The 27,244-nt window shown below is 38.1% G+C and overlaps 1 long non-coding RNA gene across 2 annotated transcripts in view; it reads left to right on the top strand.

Annotated features, from left to right (window-relative positions):
- Positions 1-27,244, top strand: part of LOC147827623 (uncharacterized) — a 77,931-nt gene that overhangs the window by 8,496 nt on the left and 42,191 nt on the right. The window contains exons 2-3 of one of the 2 annotated variants that reach the window (XR_015451858.1): positions 14,912-15,017; positions 17,171-17,238. This is a non-coding gene — a long non-coding RNA (uncharacterized LOC147827623). The remainder of the gene's footprint in view (positions 1-14,911; positions 15,018-17,170; positions 17,239-27,244) is intronic. The other variant, XR_015451859.1, reaches the window with a different exon arrangement.

Genomic DNA, 27,244 nt, shown 5'->3' with positions numbered 1-27,244 from the left:
ACCTGGTGCATGCTTTGTGCTACAAAACATGTAAAACATTATTTTGCCCTCAGAGCAACTTCTGCGTTCCTCTCTCAGACCAAAAGTGCAACTGATTCAGGATCTAGTGACTTCTAGGGAATTTCACTAAATAATTAATGGTCAATAACTAACTTCATAAGCAACTGAGGAAAGTCGGGAAAGTAAGTAAACTGGTTCCACAGTAAAATTGAGATTAAACTCAGCATTAAAGTGAGAGAAAGAGAGAGAGAACATGACCAGAAATTTTTTACTTGCCCTATTTCTTCATGAGGTGGACATATAGGCTCAAATTTCACATGGTTTCTCTTTTGTGAGAAACTCAAATTATAAATAAAGAGCAAAATAAAAGATGGATAATGAGATGAGGGGAGGGGAGAGGCAGGAAGGGGAATGGATGAAAGGGATTAAGATGTGTTACATAATGTACCAGCTCCACACGAGGCATGAGAGCTTCACATATTGCAAACATGGCCAAAACAAGACAAAACAAAAAAACAGAAAAGGAAGGGGATTGGGAGATGGATCGAGAGTGGAGGAAGGGAAGGGAAAGGGGATGGGAAAAAGAAGATGTGTTGTGTACATGTACCGATTCCCAATAAGGAATATAAACAGGAGGGAAGGAAGAAAGGGAAGGAATATAAACAGGAGGGAAGGAAGGAAGGAAGAAAGGGAAAGAAAGAAAGAAGGAAAGAGAAAGAGAGAGAGAGAGAAAGAAAGAAAGAAAAGAAAGAAAAAGCGAGCAAGCTTGTAGGATACTATTTGGGAGAGAAAAACAGTGTTACTTTATTTGAGAGAGAAAACAAATGATTATCTAAGTTTCATATTCATAAAATTTTGAATGAGCTCCTACAGAAAGCAATGTAGGTGATTTCCTTTGTATAAACCAGCATTGGCAACTTTAGGATCCTCTTTGTTTTTCAAGTGCAGTTTGGATATTACTTCCTCTGAGAAATCTTTTTTCATGGTACCTAGTATTTACTTCTTTATCAGTAGTTACTTGATCAAATTGAAATTGCAGCTCTACTACTTGGTTCTCCAACTAGATGGAAAACATTTGGAGTGCAAGGACTCTCTTGATCTTTGTTCCATCCATCTCAACATCTGACCCATTCACAAGTCATGTGGAGTGAAGGCACATGTCCTTCCACAGTGTCTCTCAGTCCACTATGTGGAGAACTTGTGCTCCGGGAGATCTGTCCTCTGGGGCCATCTCTGGGGGCTAAGTGTTCCTTCTGGTCATTTCCCATCACCTTTATGTTGATTATCATGCTATTTTACTTATGCTTACTACACGGGTGCCTCAGCCAGAGACCAAGGCTCAATAGAAACATAATCAGGCAGTGGAAACTGTACAAATATTTACCCGACTTTGACGTCTCCCTCCACACACACATTTTATTCATATTGAACTGCTGGCCATTAGACTTGGGTTCTCAGGTAGTGGAAAAAAAAATATTTTAAAAAGTAACAAGAATAGTGTCAGAAACCACAGACTTGGTTTTACTTCATCCCCGTAGTTACCTCATGGATATTATTTCCATTTTACAGATAATCAAATAAGACTGAAGGCAACTTCTCTAAAATAGAAACCTTGTTAGGAGGCCAGATTTGACACAGTTCTGCTAACTTCCAAATTTATAGCTTTTGAGACACTTAGAGGAGTAACCGCAACCAGGACAGTTCCAGCCAAGGTTGGAATAAATTAATTTATTTAGAATTACATATTCCTTGACCAAAAGCAACATGTACCAATAAAAGAGTTTTTAAAAAGTGAATTCAATTACAATCATCTCTTAATAATTGGCAATAAAAATTGGCAAGGAGAGTGGATTATTAACAAATTTTATGTGGGCTAAACCTTATAAATAGTATGTGAAAAACTGAAAAATGCCATCAGACTGAACCCCCAGCTATAAAAAGAGACGGGTTATAAGTGAGAGGTGATGAGTACCATGTTAGCTCAATTTACTCCTCCAGAGTTTATGGCAAATAATTATTTAGCAGATGGAGTTTTCTATAGGAAATTTCATTGACTTGACTTCCTCTTTACTTACCCTACATTTCTTCATAAGCTTGACTCTACTCAAAAATAACTTCTGGGATACTATTTGGGAGAGAAACACAGACTTATTTAATTCCAGAGGGAAAACAAAAGATTGCCTAAATATCAGCTTAATCCATGAAATGTAGTAGAGGCTCTGTGTCTATTCTCCATGTGCAAGTCTGGAAGAGTAGAATAAATACTCTGTGTAGAAACTCCAGAAGGGACCTCTGTCGTAGAGTTTAAATTATGAGGTGTTCTCAGGAAACATGTATTTCATCCTGGGTCAAGGCCAGCTGAGGTTGCAAAGACAGTCTCTCATGATTTGATATTTGCCTGATACCTCCCAAAGGAAATATTCAGGTTCCTAGAGGGGAGTGTGCTCTGGTCTGGCAGCTCATGTCTATTTTCAAGGCACCATTACCTATGGCAGGTGATGAAACACTCTGTAGGTTTTGACACAGAGAAGGCTGAAATAATTCAAAAGGGTCTTGCTCTCGTACAATGTAGTTACTGCACCCGCCGTGAGTCTTCACAGGACCCTCCCTCCTGTTACAAATACACAGACATACAGAACCATGAACATGCATGTGTCCATGTCCATTTACACACATACGTTCTCATACACATGTGTACTTTTTTAAAGTTTTTCAATTCTAGTGCTTTGCAATAAGAATACTATTTTGAAAATATTAAACTATGTATTTTATTATCCCTTAAATCTTGTTCCCTTGAAGCTTTCTACTTCCAGTTCTGGTTGTTAATCATAAGACCTCTGGGAACATGTGAACTGGAAGATGTGCTACTCAGAACAAAGAAAGGAAAACTGTTATTACTAGTGATTGAATATTGGTGTCCCCACAAAATTCATATGTCAGAACTCTAATCCTCAATGTGACTGGAAGGTGTAGTATTTGGATAGGTAAGTTGGACATGGGCATGAAATACTCATGATGAGACTAGTGTCTCACAAGATGAGATAGAAAGAGTTCTCTCTCTCTGCCTCTCTTTCTCCCTCCCTGCCCTCCCTTCTCCCTCTTTTCCTTTTTCCCAAGAGAGGATACAAAGACAGATATCTGCAATCATCAGAAAGAAGACATTCAGGAACCGAATTGGCTGACACTTTCATCTTGAACTTCTCAACTTCTAGAACTGTGAGAATAAATAGATTTTTGTCCAAGCCATACAATCCATGGTGATTTGTTATAGCAGCCCGAGCTAAGAAAATGATGAAGAGTATGTTCCTGCTTATGGAGGAAGAGAAAATAGATATATTTTCTGTCCTGTGGCATAGTAAGAGGGAGAAAATTTGGATGTAGGGAAACATGGTGAAACATGTTCTAAACTTCAGTCTAGAGAAAAAATCTGAGAGGTCACCAACAGAAGTCAAAAACCTCAGTGTAGCTTCAGATATGACTAGTAAACCCAATTTTGGAGTCTGTTTTCAGAGAGACTCTTTGGTTCTCAAGACCTTAGCTGATTGCAGGTGTTCATTTTAAAAATAAATACAGTAAAATGTCCAGCCAGGGAGCATTCAAATCTAGACTGATGAGACTATCATGGACACTTCTCCAGGTATCAACATGAGACCAAAGGTGTCTCCATCCCCAAATCAAGAGACCTGTAATTTATCCCCTATGCCCAAGCATCATTGGTTGTAACAAGAAAAGGAAGAAAGGAGCAGTTCAACTGGGGAGTGAACTTTGAATTGACTGAAAAAAACCAAACAGGTTGTACAACCCAAGGGGCTGAAGCATTATTAACAGGTAAATTTAAAGTTAAAGCCTCTGCTCCCCACTTCCCACCCCCATGAGGTGGGAAAGATTGTGAGAAAGATCGTGTCACTTATAGAAAATAAAGATGCTATGTTTCTCTGCATGTCTGGTAGGTAAATTGTGACCCTAACAACATAAGGAGTATCTATGGCGGTTTTAGAATCCCTGCTGGGACAAATGCTATTTTCTGGATCTGTCATTCTCTGGACCCAGGAAAAGCATCGCTAAGTAAAGCCTATTGATGCAACCCAATATCTTTCTTCCTTAACTTCAACAGCCTCCCAAGTTTGGTTGATGCTTGTTCTGAACATGAAAAGTGCCTATTGGCCTGTGTTTCCCTGTAAAGATAAAGATCCTAATTGTGCCATGACAAGATGGTACATAAATCTGTGTCAGGTTTCTCATAATATTATATCTGCAATATTATATCTATTTAATGAGCTCTTGCAGGCAATGTTCTCCCTTTCACCTGATGACAGAACTGAATGCTTCATTGAAAAATGGTAAAGAAGGATGATTGAGTTCAACTCCAGCCTGAGCATCTGAGTTTGTATATTTTACGGAAGTGGACTCAGAAAACAAAACAGAATTTTCAAAGACACCAACATGGGCTGGAACATCTGGAAAAATCCCTTTGCAATTGAAAGCATATGATGCACAACAAAGGCAATAACATAGTCTTCATGCATTTACTGTTTTTCCATTACAAAGGAGAAGCTGAATTACCAGCAATCTATGGTACCATAGTACCTGGCATTTTCTGCCAACATATTGAAAAAACAGTGAGAAAAATAAGATGTCAAATACCTAATAGAGAGATTGCAGATTTAAGGGAGTTGGAAAAAAGTAATCAAACATGATGAATAATTGGATTAGGAGTTAGTCAGTTTCATCCAAATCTTATTTTTATTTGTGGCTCTTTTCTCCTGGTCAGATATTTGCTAGAGTTAATAAGAAGCCTTTGTACTTATTAGCATATTTATTCCAAGTAGCTCTGAGGCTCCTGACATTCTTTTATTTTATCTCACAACATCTCTATATGGTTTTTGGCAAGAAGATAGGTATTATCCTTGTTAAACCCCCCTACAAAAAATAACTGTTTTCAAATGCAATTTACAAAGTGCACCTCTTAGGCTGGAATCTAAATTGTTGTTAAGGAATTCTCTCTTGGGAATGTGTTTCTCCCTTTTCCTCTTTAATTTAAAGTAAGAGACTGTCAATTCTGTCATTAGTTATTGCAGTAACTTTTGCTTCTTCAGACCAAGGTCAAAAGTCTCCTGCTGTTAGTCTATCTATGAAAATGCTTGAAACATACACAGCTGCACATCATGCATATTTATGTGGCACAGGTATTGAGTAAACATAAGAAAGATGAATTATTGAGGACAAAGTAAGACTGATGAAATGCTGTTAGTTTGAATATTTGACTGTTTTATACTTTTATGAGCTTACATGAAGCAGTTGAAGGGAAAGGAAACAAACAAAGTTAGTCTTGCTACTAAGCTAACACCTTAAGAATGACAAGTCTTCGGAGTTCCGGTTGTAAAAAAATATAAATATTCAGACACACATAGAGTCATTGTCAGTATCTGTAGGGGATGGGTCCTATGACCTGTGGATACCAATATCCTTACCAATATCCTTAGATACTCAAGGCTCTTAATTATATAAAATGCTGTAGTATATGCATAAAACCTGCCCACATCCTCCTGTATAAATCAAGTCTAGATTCCTTACAATACCTAATTCAATGTAAATGTTATGTAAATAACTTTTATACTGCATTGTCAGGGAGCAATGACAAGAAAGTAATATCAGTACAGATATGATTTTTGTTTTTCAAGTGCTTTTGATCTTAGCTTAATGTGAATGTGAGGATGTGGGCAGAAAGAGCAGACTGATAGTTTATATACTAGTGAGTTACTTCAAAACATACACAAGAACTTGTACTCCTTATTTTTCAGGGTACCTAAGCTTCCCAGACTGTGCTGTGTGAAGCTTCATATGGGCCACTGGATGCCCTGTTAACCATTAGTTACAATGGACTTTATTTTACTGAAGAGTTAATATCTACTTCTGAGACCACTTATAAGCAATTATCAGAGCCCCTGTCTGTTGAAGGTTTCTTTTAGATCTTTGGTTCTGCTGTATATGGTGAGATACCACTGCAACCCCCTGGTAGGTTCTTAGAGCCAATTCTTCCTCCATGTTAAATAACTCCAATTGCTTAGTGCTTAAGGGTCATCATGTTTTATAAAGCCTGACTTAAATTCTTTCTTGGAGACCAAGATTCTGGGAAATAAGTCCTATTAGATTTAAAGAGAAAATGTGTCCAGTTTTTCATTTGTCTGCTAAGCCTGTTCTTTGGTTGGGACTCCTCTCTGATTGCTTCAGGTTGGCTGGCCAGGGAGACTGCTGAGTGCTCCCTTTCCTAGAGCAGTTTGCTATAATTGGTGCCGAGGGGGAGCAATGCTGGAAAAAGGTGCAGGAAGAGATGTTTTTGCTGTTTCTCTTTGAAGGAGTCCTGTGAATTAGGTGCTGAAATAAAATCATGGGCAGGTAATATACAGGGATGAAGATGCAAAATATCTAGCAAAAGACAAGGTCACAGATAAATCTGGAGATTGGGCCAGATTCTAACTTCTGGGGCTGTTAGAGCCCTGCATGTGATGCTATCTCTTGGCTCTTTCTTTTTCTGTGGTTGAAGCGATTTTACATTGTCAAAAAGAAAACAAAAGTCAACTCTAACTAAAGCATCCCACCAACTCCTTGATGATGAAAAAGGCTTCCTTCTTCAATTCTGCTCAAAGGGTCCTGAAGTCCCACCCTACACCTTTTATAAAAGGTTTCTTGTCTGAGCAGAGCAAAGGGGTTTTTCCATTATGTTCTTCAGGAAAAGGAAACTGCAACCAGCAGCTTTCCACCTGATTCAATTTGACTTTTAAAATATTTTTCACATTAGCAGGCTCAGGACATCCAGAGTGATAGAACCATGCACCCATCAAATAGCCACCTTTCACAAAGTTACATTTAAATAGAAGATTGTCACATTGTCCAGGTAGTGCTTATCATTTAAAAATAATTACTTCTTCCCTATTGCTTATAATAACCACTTTAAAGCTCACAAGTGAAATCTATTTCCTCGCCTCAATTTTCCCTCCTCCGTCAGGTCTGCACATGCGGTAGGGCTTCAGGGCACTGCTGGGCCGCTGGCATTGATCTTTGCTTCCCTTGCGGGGAGAAGTGGCCTTGAAATTTTTCCTTTGGGGAAACACATCATACCTTTTACAAAATAAGCAAGCTTCCTGTTCTTTCTTCTGATTTGGGTTATTTTGTGTTATTAAACAGTCTTGGACTAGCATTTCAGTCATTTATATATCTATCCATTTATGCACTTAAATACTTATCAGTTCATTTGTGTAATATTTTGATACCTCTCACATCTAAGACATTATGCAAAGTGTCTGCAACAAGGTAGTGATTATAGCAGGTGCTTGTCCATACCTTACAGAACTTTAGGTCTCTCCGATTCCGTTAGGTTGGGGAGAAAGTTGTAGCCACTCTTGTATTGTATAGCTGGATGTTTTCATTTCCATATACAATGATAAGAATATTTTTCATCAGAGAAGATAGCTGGTATAAGGAGCTTACCTTTGCACTCACTAATCTTGACAGTAGTCTATTAATTACTTCTTCCACTGTGTGATGGACTTTTGCAGATATTAGAGCAATTCTGGACGGTGGAAAAAAGATATCATGGCATATTCAGATTTTCAGAAGTTACATAGATGACTAGGAATTAATATAGATTAATATGGATTTCTCAGTCACTTTATCTGATTAGTGAAGAGAATTTCTATCATTTTATTAGATGTTTTCATACAGCTGGCTAAAAGAACCATCTTAGACCTGGATAGGAAGTATCACCTTAATCCTAGAGAGGAAAATGCTATCTTAGATCAGGCTAAGAAAGTACTATCTTAAGATTTTGGGTTTTTAAGCATTGGGGAAAATTATATTATGCTAACTAAAATGCACCATTATGTATCCCAGTGTCTAGATTCCTCAAAAACTTTTGGATCCCCTGTGTCAAGGCCACACAGTGCACTCTGGCCTTGGTGGCAGCCTTCACTTTCCATGTACGAGATTTGGTGAACATGAGTTGACTTTTGTGTGTGGTTTTACTGAATGCAGGTTTTCTCCTGGACTCTGAACTATAGACCAGAGAGAAGTTCTACAGTCACCAGAGTGAAGGGCAAAAGGAGACCAATATTTTCTCGACCTCCTACTTTAAAGCCGCACACCTCTGTTTTATTGCTTTTTCAACACAGAATCAAAGCAGGAAACTTTCAAAGTCTCAGTGAAACAGGAGGATATCGGTTTTCCAGGGGCCAGGGCAGCTTTAATTAAAATTGGGTTTTATTTTGGAATGTTTGGCTTTGCATTTGAACCAAAAAGAAGTAAAGAAGACAGAAAGAAATATAGAGCAGTTGATAGTTTCCCTAATGGCACAAAGATCAATTAATTCACAATGAGGAAAAAAAAGAACTGCATTACAGATTTACAAAATGTTCATTATCTATGGACTTTGAATATGACCCATCATCAGCCTAATATCCAAGGCAAAGATCTGACAGGGACCAGTTGATAAATTAAAAATCATTTTAAAATTTAATATTAAAATTGATAATTGCTCTGTGGGAAATAGATTTTTCTGAACTTAAACCCTTTTCCTGCAGTGCTGAGCAAATGCAAGGCGATAAACTGTCCATTTGTCACAGTGATAGATAGACAAATCCTACTTTTACCCTTGTTCCTCAGTACTCATACATTTCAATTAAGGAGAATAAGTGCTCCCATTTGTAACATATATCCATATTGTCTTATACAGTTTTTTAGGGCATAAAGAATTCTCTTTAGAACTACAAAACGTACCCCAACACACCTCATAAAACTATTGGGGCATATCATCTATCACCTCAAGGGATATGGCAGGGGTGCTAGAAAGGAAGGTTGGCTACTGTCAGTCTTAGAAACCTGGCATAGAAAATAGTACCTGGAATAATCTTCTAAATCTTCTCAAGCAAGGGAACAACTAATGTAGGCTAGTCTTACTAAATTCTCCTCTGCTTGGCTCGTGCTGGTTTCTCCTTCACGTTTTACCGTAATTATCGCTTGAGGTGTGTTAGATTCCTCCTCTCCCTCTTCCACTTATTCTCTCTGCCATGTGACTTTGGGAATAACTGAAGCAGGTGGGGTACATTTTCCATCCTACTGATATTGAGCTTGGTTAAATGACTTACTGAACCCATGGAAATATTAGGGAATATGACTTGAGCAAAAGCACTAAATAGGCTTGTGGGGTGGCATTCCATCATAGGGAGAGGAAGTCCTTGGTAGTTGCTGCACTTTTAATCTGACCTCAAGCCTTTGTCCAAGCCCAGGCAACCCAGAGTCTGAAGCAAACCATAGACTTTGAGTGAGATTAGAAAGTGCTTGTTGTTGAATGGCAGTATGTTTCAGAGATGTTAATTACGCATCCTTAATTGCAACAGCAGCTCCCTATGAATTATTCTTAAAGGTAAACCTCCCATAGTCTCAAGATTGAGACTCACTACTAGCATTTATCACAAATATAATAAATTTATAGCTTGTTTATCACTCTAACCCTAGTTCAAGGCATATAGAAAGTTGTTAGTATGTGTGTGTTGAATGACTAAATACACAACTTCACAGGTCTGGTTTATCTCTATGTACATCATTTCCAATCAGCTTGACTCAGTTCTATGGCCAAGGTGACATGTTTAATAAGTCATTCTGAAAAGCCGTGACTTGGCTTTCAGCTGCCTGTCTTTAAGGGCTTGCCATACTGAAAAGGAGACAATACAGATTACTACATGCTATGCAAAGGAGTCTAAAGATAAAGTTCAGGAACAGAATTCAGATTGAAAATGAGGACACTAGGAGGATATAAGATATTCCAGTAGATTTCCTGGCAAGGAAATGTTTGAGAAATTTTAGGGATGTCGATGTCAAATTTTGAAACTAATAGGAACAGGTAAACATTTACTGTAAGTGTTTCATATTTTATTAAACTCACTTTAGACAGATATTTAGATTATCTTCATTTTACATTATTCTGATTATTACCATTTTACAAATGCAAAGTGGAATTCAGAGACAGCAAAAAACTTGCCTGGCAAGACAGTAAATGGTAGAAAAATAGGACTTATATCCAGGATGCTCAACTCCAGTATCAATTTAGAAGATCAACCAAAACATACCAACAATATGGTCACTGAGTCCTGAGACCCTGAACTTAGGTGGCTATTCCCTGGATCCCTGATTTTGCTTTCCCGGTCTGAGCATTCATTATCTCTTATCTTGTCCCTTCCCATTCCCTGAAACAAATCCATTCATAATTATATTGTGGGTGTGGAAGGAAGTAGTTCTCTGTGCCGTAAAGAGAGAAGAGAATATGCAGGAAGGAGGCCACTAATTAGCTGGTCCCAGCCCTTCACTAGGCTAGCATGGTTCCTTTATTTTTAAGGCTTCAAGGCAGGGGCCAGGCTGGGCAAAGAACAATGAGTAAGTCACGGAGGTGATGCTTTTAATGATACATTCACTAATGAAAAGGCACTCCATGGGTTCACTTATTAGTAACTCGGCTCAAACAGCCATGTCCTACTGTCAGCTTGCCATTGAAGACCCAGTGTGACCTCAGAATTGTCAGCTTCACCTGAAAAAGAGCAAATGTAGCAGAAAATACAGAAGAAGCAGCATAATTTGGAGTGGGAAGATTAGCGACAACAGGAAAAGCTCTTGAATCTCTGCATTTTCAGTTTGCTGTGAAATTATGCCAGAAGTGTAGCTGTTTGAAGAACAGGCTAACCTTGCAGTATTTGGGTTTGCATCTGATTTGTAAACAATAGGATGGCTTGATTGAATGTTTTTGGAGGTTGGATGACAGTGTTGGTATTAGAGAAGTGACTGGCACAACTCCATTCTCGACTAATTATATAGTGTGCATCTTCCTGATGTTTTTCAGGGCACCAGGGTTTTTAACTTTATGTTCAGAAAGTGGTTCATGGGAAAATACTTTTGTACAGAGCTTGCTTGACAATTGGGGGATCATTAATGATATATAGATGTGAAAGTTTATGATACTTCCCATTTATATAACCTCATTTACTCAAATAACTCAGTGCCCTTTTCATCAATTATTAAATTAAACCTTTTAATATTCCTCTGTCAAATGTGAAATGTGTATTTACTCCATTTTTATAGTTGGACAGATGGGGCTGTGATAATTTGAAGTGTCTTCCTTGAGGGATAGCAGATCTTACACCCATGCTTTGCATCCATGGCTAAAGGCTACCCCCTAAATATACACTAATAAATAAATTTCCCTTTTTAAAATCTTCATTTACATTCTCATTAGCAATTCATGATTCCTATGCATTTGGTTCTTTCTTTGTGCCAGGCTAAACAAACATAATTTTTTGTTGTTAAGCTCTGATTGTAAAACTAGAAGTTTTCCAAGGTGAAATGAATTCCTAGCAATCTTACAGCATGCAGTGTAACAGTTTTCATTCTCACTGATGAACAAGTCATGCGTGTTGGTGATAAAAATTATTGAAAGGACAATGCTTCTGAAGCTTAATCAGCAGTTGGGGTCAGAAAAGCATTGTGTATGGTTCAACCACACTGGAGTTGATCCCCTTTTCATGTTGTCCCCTCAAAGACCTTTTTTAGAACTTCCAGGTCCATGTAACCTTCCATATGATCCACCAGCTTCTCACTTTGTCCACTTGTGATTTCTGAGTAATCAGCTCATTTCCCTCAGATTCTCAAACAGCCCCATTCACCAGGGCTTCTGTTCTTTTCCTGCCTTTGGCTATCTAGTCACGAAGCCAAGCAGTAATGAAAATGGGTTTCATTAAACAGGAATCCTACTTATTTTCTCAAACCGCTATGCTAATAATCTCCCTTCTCAATATAAAGGCTTAAACACATACCAATATAACTAGTTTTTTCAGCTATTTTTTTCTAAAGAAGATTATTTCCTGGGGATAAAAATATCTTTCTTCGAAATCCAGGACTTTGTTGTTAGAAATGAAGATCTAAAGTGTATAGAACTCTTTTTTTGCTCCAGAAGTGAGTGGAACTTGAAACTCCCACCTTTTAGTCATTCAGTTTTTCAAATGACCAAGAGATATAAAGAGCTAAAACATTTCCTCACTGACACATGAATTTTGCAGACCCTTATGAATAAATCAAGATGGATATTAGAATACAGATATAGTTTGTCTGCATATGAACATGAATATTAGAAATATGACTTTTTTCTGGGACAACCGAAACATGTAGTGAGACATGTATAGTATAACATTGAAGAAACAGTAAACCCACAGAAACTTGAACATGCATCGTGCCTTTCTTGAAGAAAGCCATCCCCACAGTACAATATCACCCTTCTTTCTTGGCAGGCTGCTGTGGGAGACCCCATTTTGATTGGGGTTGGAGTTTTGTCAGCTTCTGCAGTCTCATCTAATGACTGCAGTTTCTAGTTGAGCATCTAACTTCCCATTTATCCTGGAGATCTGTTTTGAAACTGTCATCCTTAGTGGTTATCCTGACATTCTGCATCACAGCCTCAATCTCCATTTTCTTCCCCTTTCTGCTGTCACGAAGTTCCTGACCATCAGCAAGAAGTCAATTTTGACTTTTTTTTTCATTCACTAGAGCTTTTAAAGCTCTTTGCAAATACAAGGAGCATGACCCTGGAAATTTCTTTTCCCCCAGAAAAAGAAAAAGCTCCACTTGTCAATCAGTCATCCTGAGCATGAGATCTCACAAAGGAACTCAGAGCAGCCCCTGTCGTAATCCATCAAAGTGGGGGTGGGTTGGGGGAAAAGGGGGGTCAACTTAGTAAATAACTGTGATCGGCTGTAAACTAGCTTCACTTATTACGTATATTGCCTTCCACACTACTCCAAGAGCGTAGATGTACAAAAGAATGAAAGAAAACTAAATCCTTTGTTGGTGGGTAAGTTTGAGGAGCAAGGCATCCTATTAATTGAATTTGTTGTTGATTGAATATTATCCTGTTTATGGAGTCTGTACAGAACAGGGGTTTTGGTGGAGAGCACAGAAAGATGAATATTTCTTTTCAGCTGTTCACATTTCAGCAATTCACTCTATACTGCTTTGTAGCTTTCTGCTGATTCCCATATTTGTCTTATTTCTTAGTGAGCAGTCCATATAGTTATGTCACTTAGGATGTTATAAACAACGTTAGAGCATAAGTACTTTTTCCATCTTGAAAACCTGCAAAAATAGTTCAGATAGTAGCCACTCATTAATTATTTGCTGAATTGAGCTTATTTTTCCTCTATAAAATATATTTTAAAATATTACATTGCCACCAACAAATACCCACTGTGTATGTCAATGTCTTATGTACAAAAAGGAGGCCTAAAAAGATGAAGTGTGTACTTTGATGACTTTTACAAAATTTAAAAGCAAAACTTTTCTTTAAAACTCTGTTTGCAAAATGAAACCTAAGTCCTGAAATTTTATTTATGTTAAAGTATATGTGCATACGTATAGTATATACATATATGTAAATATACACTCAGTGTAACTGTTTGTACAACTAGAAACGCAAAAAGATAAAATGGATCATGCAGCAATGAAATCCTTTGGAAATACTAGAAATAGAATTTACTGCACCTCCTAGAAATATAATTTACAGAGCTTAAAAGTGATTCAATGACAAGTATTTATTCAGCACCTCCTATTCAGCACGTTACAAGGCTGCACGAGTTACTAAAAAGGTACAAAAAACTAAGAAGCTAGAGAGATTGATATTTTGCAAAATGGAAAGGGACCAAGAGATAGAGGGAGAGGAAGGAAATGGGTTGAAAAGATAATGAGGATGTGTTGTGTACACGTCCCAACTCCCCATAATGAAGGTAATCATGTACAAATAAAATATGTGCAAATAAATAAAATGTACATATGTAAATATGTACAAATTAAATTAACAAAATTAAAAAACAGAAAGTCAAATCTTGAGGCTCTACTTTGCTTCAAGCACTGTAATAGGTCCATTGGATATATCAGTGAATGACAATGCTCTTTGCCATCATAAATCTAGAATGGAGAGCCCAGTAATTAACAACACAGTAGGTAAGTCATATAGTCATTAGAACAGGACAGCCATGGGTAAGGAAGAGATAGAGTAAGGCAAGCTGAAACTGTCTGGGTACCAAATTAGTGTAAGCAGGTCAGGTGTCACCAAGAAGGTAATATTTGAGTGAATGTAACAGGGGCAAGGGAGTTTGCCAAGCAGGTATCTGGAAGAGAACATTCCAACCAGAGAGAGCGCCCGGTGCCCAGGGAGGGGGCAAGCCTGGATGTTGGATAGCAAGCAGGCCATTGTGGTTGGAAAAAAATAATCAAGGAAATGCTATAGTAGTAGGAGTCAAAATCCAGAGAGTTTCAAACAGCCAGATGACAGGGTCTTTTGGGTCATTGCAAATGAAATCTAAGTAAAATGAGCATCTATGGCAAGGTTCTTAGAAAAGAAGTGATATGACCTGGTATGTATTTTAGAAGACTCACCCTAGCTGCAGTGCTGAGGTGTAAGCATTAGAAGAGAGACCATTGTGGAGGCTTCCGTGTAATTCAGGTGAGACATGGTGATGCTTGATTCATGTCCACCTTTTCCAATAGACTGAAAGCTGCCATAGAGAAGATACAACATATCCAGACTATCCTTCCCAACACATACTCCACCACAAAATAGATTCTCAGCAAGTATGTGTTGGATGAATGGATATATATTACATATATATATCACCATATTACAGAAAGTGACTAAAGTTCTCAAAAGAGGTTGGGATATAATGCAATCAGCATATAGGGGAGGGTGAAAGTGTCTTTAACTTGCAAACTTCATAGTGGTAGAAATATTTCAGTAGGATTAGTAAGACTGGCAGTGATGAGGGTAACAGGAGTAGTAGAAACAATAACAGCTACCATTTACTGAGGAAATACTGCATTCCAGGCCATGTGCTCAATTCTCTGCATGTTTCATCAATTGCCAAGACTGAAGAAGGGAATCCCTGGCACAGGAACTGGGAAACAAAATCCTGGATTTGAATAGGAAGATGGTGAGTTATTTACTAAAAACCCTGGTGCAATGGGGCAGTTGAAAAGATAGGCTGAGGTAGATTGTGGAAAACCTTAAATTTATGCATCATGCCAATGTGCTGGATATTATTTTAGGTTTTGAAGTTGTTTATTTAGTGTGGAAGCTATAGGTCTAAAACTAAGCTTGGAGAAGATTAGTATAACTCTTAGATTACTTCTGGATCATTGAGCTGGAGCATAAAACTGGATGAGTAGTTGTTTCTAAGGTCAAAATTGCAGTTTTATCATTTGGAGGCACTGATGTGGAAAACAGAAAAATGACCCACCCTGGTATTTGTATGAATCTGTGCATTTTACAAAGCCCTTGCATATGTATCATCCCACTTGATCATCACAGCAACCTTGCTAGGTGGCATTGTTATCACATTTTACAAATTGAAATGATTTATGCAAAGGCGACCATGGAGTTTGGCCTGTAGTAGATACTCAAGAAGTGTTAGCTGAAGTTGAACAATAAGGAAGCACAGACTTAGAAAGCCTAAGCATATAGCCCAAGGTCATATTACTGAAAATAAGTGACACAGCCATGGGTTAAAGCCAGCGTGTCTGAGTTTGAGTCTCATTCTCTTTGCTTATACCTTAACATCAGAAAGCTTCAGAAGTTCTGGTAAAATGTCACGTGAGAAAATCAAGCACAGTGCTTAATAGTTAACCTAATACACACTCCTCAAGTGGAAAACATTAAATATTATTTAGTAATTAGTAAAACATTAGTAACTTCATTTTAAGGATTCCTGACATGCATGTATGTACACATATATTTATATCTACACTGTGTATATACTTCTATATATCATATATTATATGTGTGTGTGTTTCTAGAGATTCTATAACAAAATATCACATACTGAGTCATTTAAATAACAGAAATTTACTTCCTCACAATTTCAGAGGCTGGAAGTCCAAGATAAACTGTTGGCAAGTTAAATGTCTTCTGAGTCCTCTCTCTAGCTTGTAGAAAGCTATGTCTTCATGTAGTCTTTACTCTGTGTGTAAAGGTCTTCAGTGTCTCTTTGAGAGTCCAAATTTCTTTCTTTTATGTCAGATTACATTAGGTCCCATCCCAAGGGCATGATTTTAACTTAATTACTGCTTTAATGATCGTATCTCCAAGTACAGTTAAATTCTGAGGTATTGGTATACAGAGCCTCAACTTATGAATTGTAGGGGGCACAATTTAGCCTATAACACATACATTTATTGTTATTATTTTTGCTCACATTCATATTGATTATTATTATTTGGTTTTTAGAAATCAGTGGTACATCCAATCTTCTTCAGTGTTCCAAAGTGTGGTATTTGTCCATTAAATACGGACAAGTTAAAGCCCTGGCACAATGACAAGCAGTGTAGTATGGTACACCTGTAGACATGGCATAGGCTTTGAACTCCCCATAAGCTTGGATTTTATCCTGATTCGATTGGCCTCTTCACCTGTTTGGTGATGAAGGAGTTACTTAACTTCAGCTCCTTCATCTCATCAGCGTATTAGGGTGAGAGGCCTTCTTGTCAGGTTTGGGTGAGGATTAACAATAGTCTATGCGACATGTCCAGGTCAGGAACCCTATTTCTTAGGAGACTGGCTGTACTGGTTTGGGGGTTGTGTACTCTCAGTTAATGGTGCACTTGTACCAGATTATTTCACCTGAATGAGAGATCTACCACAAGGGCTATATAGAACAAAACTGTTGTGTGTCCTTGAGGGTTTTTGAGGATTGGTTTAGCCAGGATCTTTGTGTAATAAATTTAATAGGCATCTAGTTCATGATTCTATGATAAGATCGTTAGAAAAGCTTAAAATACAAGATTATGTTCAAGCTACAAGGATAAAGAAAAATTGAGTAATTATAAACTCTAGATAATTAGCTCAGTATAGTAGGAAGCCTCTAAAAATAATCCCCAATTTCTTATATTTATACCCTGGTTCCATCTCTGCCCTCCTTTGCATGTGGGCTGGACCAGTGATTTCCTCTGAGTAAATAGAATGAGACAAAATGTGTTGCGATATCACTTCTGAGATTAAGTTACATCAAGATTGTGGCTTTGGTCTTGTGCACTCCTTTTGGTGCATTTCTCACCAGCCTCTGCTCTCTTGTGTCTCTCTCTTCTCCAGATGCCATGTCCTGAGGATACTCAGACAGCTGAGGCAGATGTCCACATGGTGAGAATTGCAGGACTGAGGTGAGCTTGTAAGTAGATTTTCTTAATCCTGCCAGTGGCCATGTGAGTCATCTCGGAAGCAGATTCTCCAGCCCCAGCCAGTGATGTGACTGTGTGTGGGCAGCAGCACCCAGTAAACTGCACCCAGATTCCAGACCCATGAAAACTCTGAGATAATCCATGTTTATTGTGTAAGGCTGCCTAGTTTTGGGTACATTGCCAGGCAGCCACAGATAACTACTGTACCCAAGTTGTAGCAAGTCTTGTTTTACAAGAAGTACAGGAATACTCACACTTAATTCAACTTCTATATTTCAATAATATGTTGGATATATAAGTTTCATTTATTAATTTTTTTCTAGGACCTTAGCATATACAACAACATATATACATACACAACAGCAGCAGCAACAACCAAAGTACAAAGAGACAAATAAAAAACAAAGAAGGGAAATAAGAAGAAATTTAATTAGAGGATGACTGTATATATATATATTTAGTAGAATGTATATATTATATATATTTAATAGAATATTTAGTAGAATATATATATATTTTAGGTAGTAGAATCATTAAAATGTTATTCGATTTAATAAAATAGAAAATGAATATATTTTATTTTTACTCACTAGTAAAGAAGTCAGGCATAGCATTGTTGAAAAATACTTTGAGTATCACCGTAATAAATCACCGAACAATTCAAGATCAAAGCTCACAAATGAGGTGGGTGCACAGAACTCTGTCAGTTTCGAGGGCATTGGAAGAAAAAATAACAATGGGGACCTCAAAAATAGGAGCCATGCAACCAAAAGTAAACATTTTAAATTTTGGTTTCACTAGATAAAACTGCAACATATTCATCATCTGCTTTTTTAAACAGTGCAAAATATAGAATAGGATAGATAAATTAAATTTATAAGATACTTTCATGCTTGTTTTTCATATCTTGTACATCTTGTCTGTTTCTGAGCTCAGTTGTAAAATAGGTCAGATTAAGTGCTCTTTGCTTTATTTTACAAATGGAACACCAAGATCTGACACTATTGCTTTTGGGATATAGATTGACTAATTTTTGTAATTTTCATTACAAAAATGTGGAAGCTTTAGTTCATATCTTTCTTAATCACTCCCTCTTTGCTGGAGCAAAATACCCCATACCTTAAACCTGAAGTAAGAGAGAGTTTTTTTTTTTGGCTCGTGCATTTGGTTCCTGTTCAGCCAGCTCCAAAGCAGAAGCAGCATGGAGGAAGGGTTTGGGCAGAGGACTGCTGCTCATCCCATAGTGGCCAGGAAGCAGAGGACACAGGGAGGAGCCAGGGAGGGAGATACAACTTCCAGGTCACACCCTAGTGACCTTCCTCTTTGTCTGGACCCCACATCCTAAGAGCACATTCAGCTCTGAGCTCCTCAGTCAATTAATTCAATGATGAGTACAGTATGCCATGATCCAATCACCTTCCAAAAGCCCAACCTTTGAACACATAAACTTTTGGGGGACATTCTAGATCTAAATGACAACAATACGTCATTATAAAAACGGGTCCATCTATTTGTCTACCCACCTGCCTACTTATTTACCTATCAACCTACTTTCCTACATATCTAGTTGCTTAGCTGTCCATTCACCCCCCCCCCCACTCACAGGCCTGATTATCATCTATCTTCTGTCTATGTCTAAAGTTTAACTGCCTGATAGTCTCAACTGCTGTAGGTAGTACCCTCTAGGTAAGACAGAACATCCCTGGCATCAATTAAAATAACTTCCATTGGATACATGCACTATAACTTGGCCCTGCAATGAGAATATATAACTCTATAAGGGATTCTCAAGCTTCCCATACAGAACCTGTGGACACTTATTTTTTAATTAAACATAATGCTAACAAATTTGTTTCTAAGAACAGAGCAGATTAAATGAGGATAGATAAATGGCAGGGAGAGGCCGACAGTAATCTGAATTATCTGAAAGCAAGGAAAAGATAAAGAACAATTAAAAAGTAACCACAGAAGTAGAGAAAGCAGTTTTAAAAATACTTTTATGATAGTAATAAACATTGTGACCTGTTTCAAAATGCTATATAATAATTAATACTCATAATTATTACCCCTGAATCATTAAAATGCCAAAATAAGGTCAACAGGTTTAAGAGACAAATTTATTGTAGCTGACATATATTGGATATCTACTTTGTAGCCAGAACTGTGCTAGGTGCTTTACATACATTATCTCTAATCCTCTCAACCCTCAAGGTTTTGGAAATGAGAAAAATGAGACTTTGAGAGTTTAAGCCACTTCTTTAAGGTCATACAGATGCTAATAAATGTATAAGCTAGGATTCAAACTCAGATTTTCCTGATTGAGAACTGTCTGCTGCTCTGTCCACTATTCCACACTACTGTCAAAACTGCGTAAGGTTAAAAAAATGCCTACAGTTATAGTTTGTTAATTTGAACCAATACTAGTATCATATAAGTTAATCACTCTAATCTTTGTGATTTTTAAGGGGAGAAGGGTATGTCTTCTGCTTGACAAGAACAGGATTTACAAAACCGAATTGGAATGGTGCAGCACCAGAACCGGCTGCTTTATGTACAATAAGTTTCCTGAATCTTGAGATGATTGTAGCCATTGCTCTTCAACAATTCCCTGGGAGGTTGGAGGTCTTACTTCTACACCGAAAAAGAAATGAATCACTAAGAACTGACCTCATTTCTAGTAAGCACGTCTCTCAAATCATATTTATCTAATATGCAGTACTTCTAACAATTCATAAATGGAGAAGAAAGATTTTCTGCAAGATGAATTGTCATTCTTTAGAGCACAAAAAGAGTGAGATCAGCCTTCTTGGCAGTTGCATTTAGCTAAGCAATTTTTGGTGTCTTTAATTCTTTGATGTCAAATGGATCGCTAAATTTTCAATGCTTAATTACCAAATCTTCAACATCCCCAAATATGTCTGTGCTTAATATTTATTAAAACCTTTTTTTCAGTGAGACAAACTGCATCTACCATCTGAAATCTAATTTTCATGACACTTTATAGATAGTTAGGAACTAATAATACACAGTGCTGTTTGAAATTATCATTCCTTATGCTACATGCTAAAATTAATTTTTCTTTTTGATTTTTAATATGTTTCTATTATTCTATTCAAAGAACAGTAGGGTGCCCTGCTAGTGATAATTTTGACCAGTCATTGTAAATTGCTATCAGAATGGACTGAAGAATATTGTACATGAACATTTCTATTAAATTTCCTATGATGTCACTTATGGGTTCAAAAATAACTACTATGTTAAAAAATAAAGCTAAAGGAATATGTAATCAAATATATTATACTTACTTAAAACGATAAAATAAACCTAAATCAGCTTATGTAATTAGCTGTTGGTTTATTTGATAGATTCAGTAGGTGCATGGTTGGATTCCATGATACTTATAGGTGCACAAAAATGTTTTGTTTAGAATCTGAAGGATTAAAAACATCTTTTAGATCAAAAATGTTTTAATAAATAAATAACATTAATACATTCATCTTTATACCAATGCAATAATAAAGTATATTTTTACTTTTTAATGAAGAAAGTACCTCATGAAGTCAACAGTGCATAGGAATCACATAATGCTTCCCTGATGTACTCATTTTACCAAAATTTACTAAACTACCTGCTACTTTACAGGGAATCTGCCAAAACTATAAGGGATTTGTGGGATAGAGGAAAGTGCAGTGAAATGATCCATTGGATATAGGAAGAAGACCGTCCCTTGTCTTTACAGAATGCAGGATTTTCTAATGAGTAGAGAAAGGATGTGAACCAATAATTGAATATGATGTAGTTGTAAGTGAGATTACTGACATAGAGAAGGTACCGGAGAAGTACCCAGGAGGAAGTGAACATCTCTGGCTAGTGGGAGTGGGTGGGGGGAAGGATTGATGTAAAACATCATGCTCACACTGAATCTCGAGAAATGAAACAGACTAATAAGGGGCAATGAATGGGACTGTGTTCTTGGCAAATGAATGGCAAGGGAGCAGCCTTTTGAACTTCCTTGTCCACAGCCAGTCATGGTCTGTGCCCTGCCCCAGAGTTGAGATGAACGCAACTTCCTGGTGAGGGAGCTTTTTTCTGCCAAGGCCAATTCCAGAGAGAGAGGGGCAGCAATCACAGCAGCTTTGATGATGTATCAGCTCAGCAAAGAGGATATGGCCAGAGAACCAACAGCATCTACTCTCACTTTAATCAGGTTGACAAAATAAAAAAAACAAAACAAAACTGAAAAGCAAGAAAAGAAAGAAACAGTAAAAACCAGAACCAAAACACTGACTTCTCCATTGAAAATCTGGCTTATTCCATTTCATTGTGAATTTTCTCCAGTTATTCCCACAGAGCCTTACCTAACCTGATGTCCACCCTGACCCTTGTTCTAATAAAAGCAGATTTAATGTATAAACAAATAATTCAGTTCTTCTAATGGCATGCTTTGCTATCTCAAAGGAATATTGCTGAGAAAAAAATACCACAGGTCATTGGATGTGAGATCATTTCTAAGACTTTGAAAAATAAATACTGCTGTTTGCTATCCTGTCTCCAAGTAGTCACAATAATTGAGGAAAGTACCATGGCCAAAAAGTACCTTCCCAAAAGAAAAGCTCATCGGATGATTCCCCCTGCAGATCACATCAAAAGAAAGAAGCAAAGCTTCTATCAGTGGAGATTTTTTTCCAAGATCTCGTCTGGCATAAAAATGTCTACTGTGTGCAAAGACATATCTCTGGGGCTAAAACACAATGTACCCAGCTCCAGGGGTCTGGCTTTGACAGCCCTAGAGACAGGTCCCTCCTTCTGAGCCTCAAAAGTAATTTTGTTAGTTCTAATCTTAGTTTGAGCCTCCCAATTAGGATTCCATTAGATCTCTGCAACTTCAAATAGCCCCTATTTTCATTCCCATCATTCTCACAAAAGGAAGTCCACATTCAACTCAGGCCGTGGACACCTTGGTTTACTCCAGTAAATCTGCACTGCCTCCCATAGAGTGCATGGCTCTGTATTTGAATTTGGACTTAGTGGTAACTAAAGCAGGCTTTGTACTTCCCAAAGCTCTGCCCAGCAGCACCAGGCAGTAAGGAAAATGTCTGGCCTGGTGTGTGGTTTCTTTCTCTGCAGTCATCTTTACCTGCTGCTCAGGGTTGATTTTTTTTATGTCCTTTATTTGGCATACCTCTCACAGTAGAAAATTTAGAATAATTCAGAATTCCATTGGAAAAGTATGACTGGGGCTCGTATGGATAGGCTCGAGCACCAGGAAGCTTAGCTGGGATCAGGCTCCTATGCTATTTCCATTATTAGCTCCCAATCAGACCAGATGCCAGGCAGTCCCTGTGGCTTTGCACAAGATGCTATGAATATAAATTTGGAGAAAATAATTAGTAATAATAATTTCTAAGAAAACTGAGGTCAAAGCTTCCATAATGTCTGCTTTTCTCTTGAATTTATACCTAATTACGTTACATTTAAAATATGACAAATGCTTAATGCATTTGGCATAGAAAGAAGAACCAATTAACAAATGAACACTCAAAAATGTTTCTCTGAGAAACCATTTTATCGTGCAACCTCTGTAATTAAAATTCTTTAAGCCTCAGATTGTGCTTGAACTCATGAACTCACAAGAAGTGAAATAAGCAGCCATTATGCACACAATTCCCCCACACCTTCTCAAGCTTTCACTTCATTTGGCATATTTTTTACATTAAAAGAAAAGAAGAATGCTCTAAAGTAGGTGGACTTTCCCATGATTTATTACCAAGTACTAAATAAGTGAGTTTTAACTAGACAGTTCTTAGAGGAGTAGAAAGTCTTGAGTGACCCCAAATTTTCTAGCTGGGGAAGCTTGGAGAATAGGAGAGACATCAGTGGGCATTTGGGAGAGAACTGCTTTGGGAGAAAGGTAATACTGAGTTTGGATATGGTCTATATGAAGGGACATGGGATATCTAAGTGGAGATTCCACTTGGAAATATGAGAAGTTGAGAAATGAGACATGCTGGAAAATTTGAGTCATTTTCATTTTTTATACCTTAGTGGATCCCCTTCCTTAAATAATGCAGATTTACTCTTCCCATTCACCGGCATTGAAGGCAGAGTGCTAGGAAGAAGAAATGTCAAGCACAGGCAGCCTTCGGACAATTGCACAGTCAGGACATTCTATGAGGAAGGGAACACCAGCGAAAGGCTCCTGCCAGCCCCACTCTATATGTTAATACTTTTAATGGGTTTGTCCTGATGAGAATTCAGGACTTAGAAATTGGTCAATTTTCATTCCCATTCAACTGATAAGGGGCAGTCAGTGAGATACTTTAAGCCCCAGGAGATTACGGGCTTGGTCTTTCCTGTCCACATGACCAAAGGAGGCCACAATTTCTAATAATTTCTCCCCCCAGAGGGTAGAGAAAGGGAATGAAGAAACTGTTAGTCTGCTCCTAATTCTGAACCGCAAGGGGAAATTGGTTGATGAAGTAGGAGTGATTGAATCCTGGGGGGAAAAGTGTGCGTTCACTGTCATCTGAAAACGACAGCGGGGATTGAGAAGGTTGGACAGTCGGCTGTGTCCCTTGGAGTTCAGCAGGGCTGGGGTGTTCAAAGGAAAGGAGAGTGGATTGGCATAATTCTACTGCCAAATCCTTGAAGAGAAGAAAGTTTAAGACAACTGGAAAGCATTCAGGAATAGGATCCTAACTTTGCACTTTCAAGTGATCTTAAGAGAGTATGAAGAGAGAGATGAAATGGCAGGAGCGATAACTCAGAGAACAGACATTGTCTGACCAGCTCAGATTTTAAATGGACGTGCACAATCTTTTAATAAAAGAGGCTTAATGTATCCAAATCAGTAAGCTTTTGTTGTAGGATAACGAGATTTATTTAGCTGGAGTGAACTTTTCCAGTTGTTTTTTCTACTTCTTAGTTTATAGGGGGGGGAGACAGGCTCACAGGTGCTAAATGACTGGTTAAAATTTCCAGTGACACAAGCATGGCTACGCCAATTTTTTGTCATTTTTGGTGTCCAGGTTTGTGTCCTCTACATCAGTGTTTTCTAAACAATGACCCGAGTTTTCTGAGGAGCCTTTGCTGCACTCCACCCTTTACCAACACAAACCTCACTTTCAACCAAGGACTTTATCAATATGGTGACAGCATATAATTTAATTTTTAAAACAACTTCTGCTAATGTGTTTGAAAACCTGTACCACCCCTGCCCTTTCATTAGGGATGATTCCGAAATTACCCTTAAGAATAATAAACAATACTGTGTATGAGTTAAATGGAAATGATTAGGATGGAAGCTTAAATAAATTTGCATTTTTAAAATGTTAAATATGAGTATTATTCTCCAAAAAGCTGAGGCATATAAAGAGGAGAGAAGGAGCCCAGATCTATAAGAACCTTCAGAAAGCCTAGAGGTAGGAATTGATTGAAGTTTCTAAAAATGTCAGTGAAAAGCATTTTTTAAATTATATGTTGAAGGTGATGGTCAAGGGCCACAGCTTTGCCAATTTTTTCCCCTCACTTTTGATCACTAGAGTTAATTGTCTTGGGATGCTTATCATATGCTCAAATATCTAATTATAATTTTAAAAATATTTTAACCACTGTGTACCAACACTTAATGGATTCTGATCTGATAGTGATTTAATCAAATGGTTTTAGAAAATGAGATTCAACTCAACATCTACGGACGGCTACTTGGCTAGAAAATCTATATAGTTTTGCATGCTCCATTCAGGCGTTTCCATTTTTCTCCTGTGCCTTCTACTTCTTTGCAACCCTAACCCAGTGTGTGTGGCTAATGGAGTTTTGGCTGCTGTGCCTTGTTAATGGTGAGTCACAGCCCGTTTGATTTTTTTCTTTGGTTACTGCTGCAGAGAACTCTCCTGGGGCATTTTGTGACCTGCTTGTTCTGCTTTCTGCTGAAACTGATTTGCAGGGGCTGGCTCCTGTCAAGTCCTTGTGTTACCTGGCTGCTTCCAAATCTTCTGGCTCAGCACCTCCTCCTAGACTTGCTCATGCTGATTTGGAAAATGACTTACGACCAACCAAAGAAAGAAATTCTTTTCTGCTACACATGTAAGAGGACTCAACCCAGGGCTGGTGGTGGGTCTCTGCTCAGGCTGGGGTCCTGCTTTAGCAAGGTGTTAGGGTGCAGGGCACATAAGCCATGGCTTTCTGTTTCTGCTTAGTTTCTAAATGAGTTCTGCTAAAATATTCGAAAACCTGCACCACCCTATGCCATTTCATTAGGTGTGATTCTCAAATTAACCCTAAGAGTACTGAAGCATTGGATGTTGAACTTCACCTGTTTCTCTAGACAGGCACCTAATGTATTCAAAGGCTTGATTGGATAACACGCACGTGAGCATCAGGTGATGAGTCTGCACTTTCACTGCCTTTGCATATCTCACACCCCTGGCTCTGACTTTACCCATGGTTTTATGTATGGGAATACCAGTGGTATAGCCAGAAATGTTTAGTTTATACAGATTACAACCCTAACCTGCATCTGCAGCCTCATCACCCTATGCTCTGATCACACTGAATTGAGTACTAATCATTAAACTTACCAGACCTTTGTATAACTGTATATCCTTCAGTGCTTTCCCTTTCCTTCAAATACCCTGGACCTTTCTTTGCAAGGCAGACTTCTATATTGCTGCCAAGAGCCTGGTCAAATGATTTCCCTTTGTGAAGACTTGCAGAGTATCTGAGGCAGCACCCACATGTACTTTAATCTGTCATACTGTTTGATACATTTCTTTAGTTTGTTTATCCATTCATTGCTGCAGAATGTTTTATTAGTCACCTACTATGTAAGGTAGGTGATTATGAATCACCCACTATTTTTATTCACCTACACTGTAGACACTAGGGTTAGAGTTGCAAATAAAGCACATATGGTGCCCCATAGCATTGATAAGAGAGAGAAGATTTAAAATTACCAATCATTAATCCAGGATAAGAAGGCCCATCACACATGAGACATAGGGCACAGAAGTAATGGTTTGGAGCTTTAAGAAGGCCTCAATCGGGATAAATGTTTAAATTAAGTCCTTTTGTCAAGGTAGAACAGTGCGTATGCATCTGTATCCTCATACATGGTGCCCAGAAGTGGCTCAATAAAAGCTCTTGGAATAACTACATGACTAAATGTACTGGACCTTTCCAGTGGCAGTTTGAGGATTTTGTTAAAAATTAATTGCTGACAACTTGTCATAATAGATTATGGGTTCTATAACATTTAGGGCAAGTGTGTGTGTGTGTGTGTGTGTGTGTGTGTGTATGTGTGTGTGTTACATTCAGAAAGAATGAACACACATATTGCACATGATTTTAAAATCCTTTTAACTACCCTAAAAAATAAAGCAGTTTGTCCAATGCTGGACTAGTTGAATCTCAGACACAAAACATACTTGGGGTTTGCAGTGAATGCTTTGCAAATCCAGACCCTCTTTCACCACTGAAAGACTATCTGTGGCCCAGCCTCTAAGGGGCATGACGCTTGAAAGCCCCTGGTGTCAGCCCTCTGTGAGGTGTCTTAAGCTGAAGAGAGCTATCTCCTTCAAGGGCACCATTTGCCCCAGTCCTGAGCATCCAATGATTGATCCATGAGGTGAGAAGGTAGGTATAAAAAGCCAACTCCTTTGTCCAATTTAGGCAACTCTGAAAGATCACTGGTGGCCCTGAGTTCTTTGTTGTGATTTCTTAGGTCTCACTGTGGCCATTCCTTCTCCTTCCCTTCCACTACAATGATATTCTAACAGCCTCCCCTCATGACCTTCTTGGATGCTAGACTCAGAGCTGGCTTCTCGGAGAAGTTGACCTGCAAGGGGGCTTGCAGGACCCAAAAAACACTATTCTTCTTCCCTGCATGAATTCTCAGAAGACTCCTAAATAGGACAGGAGAATAAGAGACAGTGCTATCTTCTGGATGTAGTTTGTCCAAAGGGTTTGGGTGTTGGAAGCTTGGTTCACA

Source organism: Heterocephalus glaber, unplaced genomic scaffold, assembly GCF_053883595.1.
Source record: "Heterocephalus glaber isolate CG9 unplaced genomic scaffold, H.glaber_assembly_v1.0 deba00001442, whole genome shotgun sequence".
Lineage (NCBI taxonomy): Eukaryota > Metazoa > Chordata > Mammalia > Rodentia > Bathyergidae > Heterocephalus > Heterocephalus glaber.
Note: the sequence above shows the minus strand (reverse complement) of the source record. Positions and strands in the feature narration are given on the sequence as shown.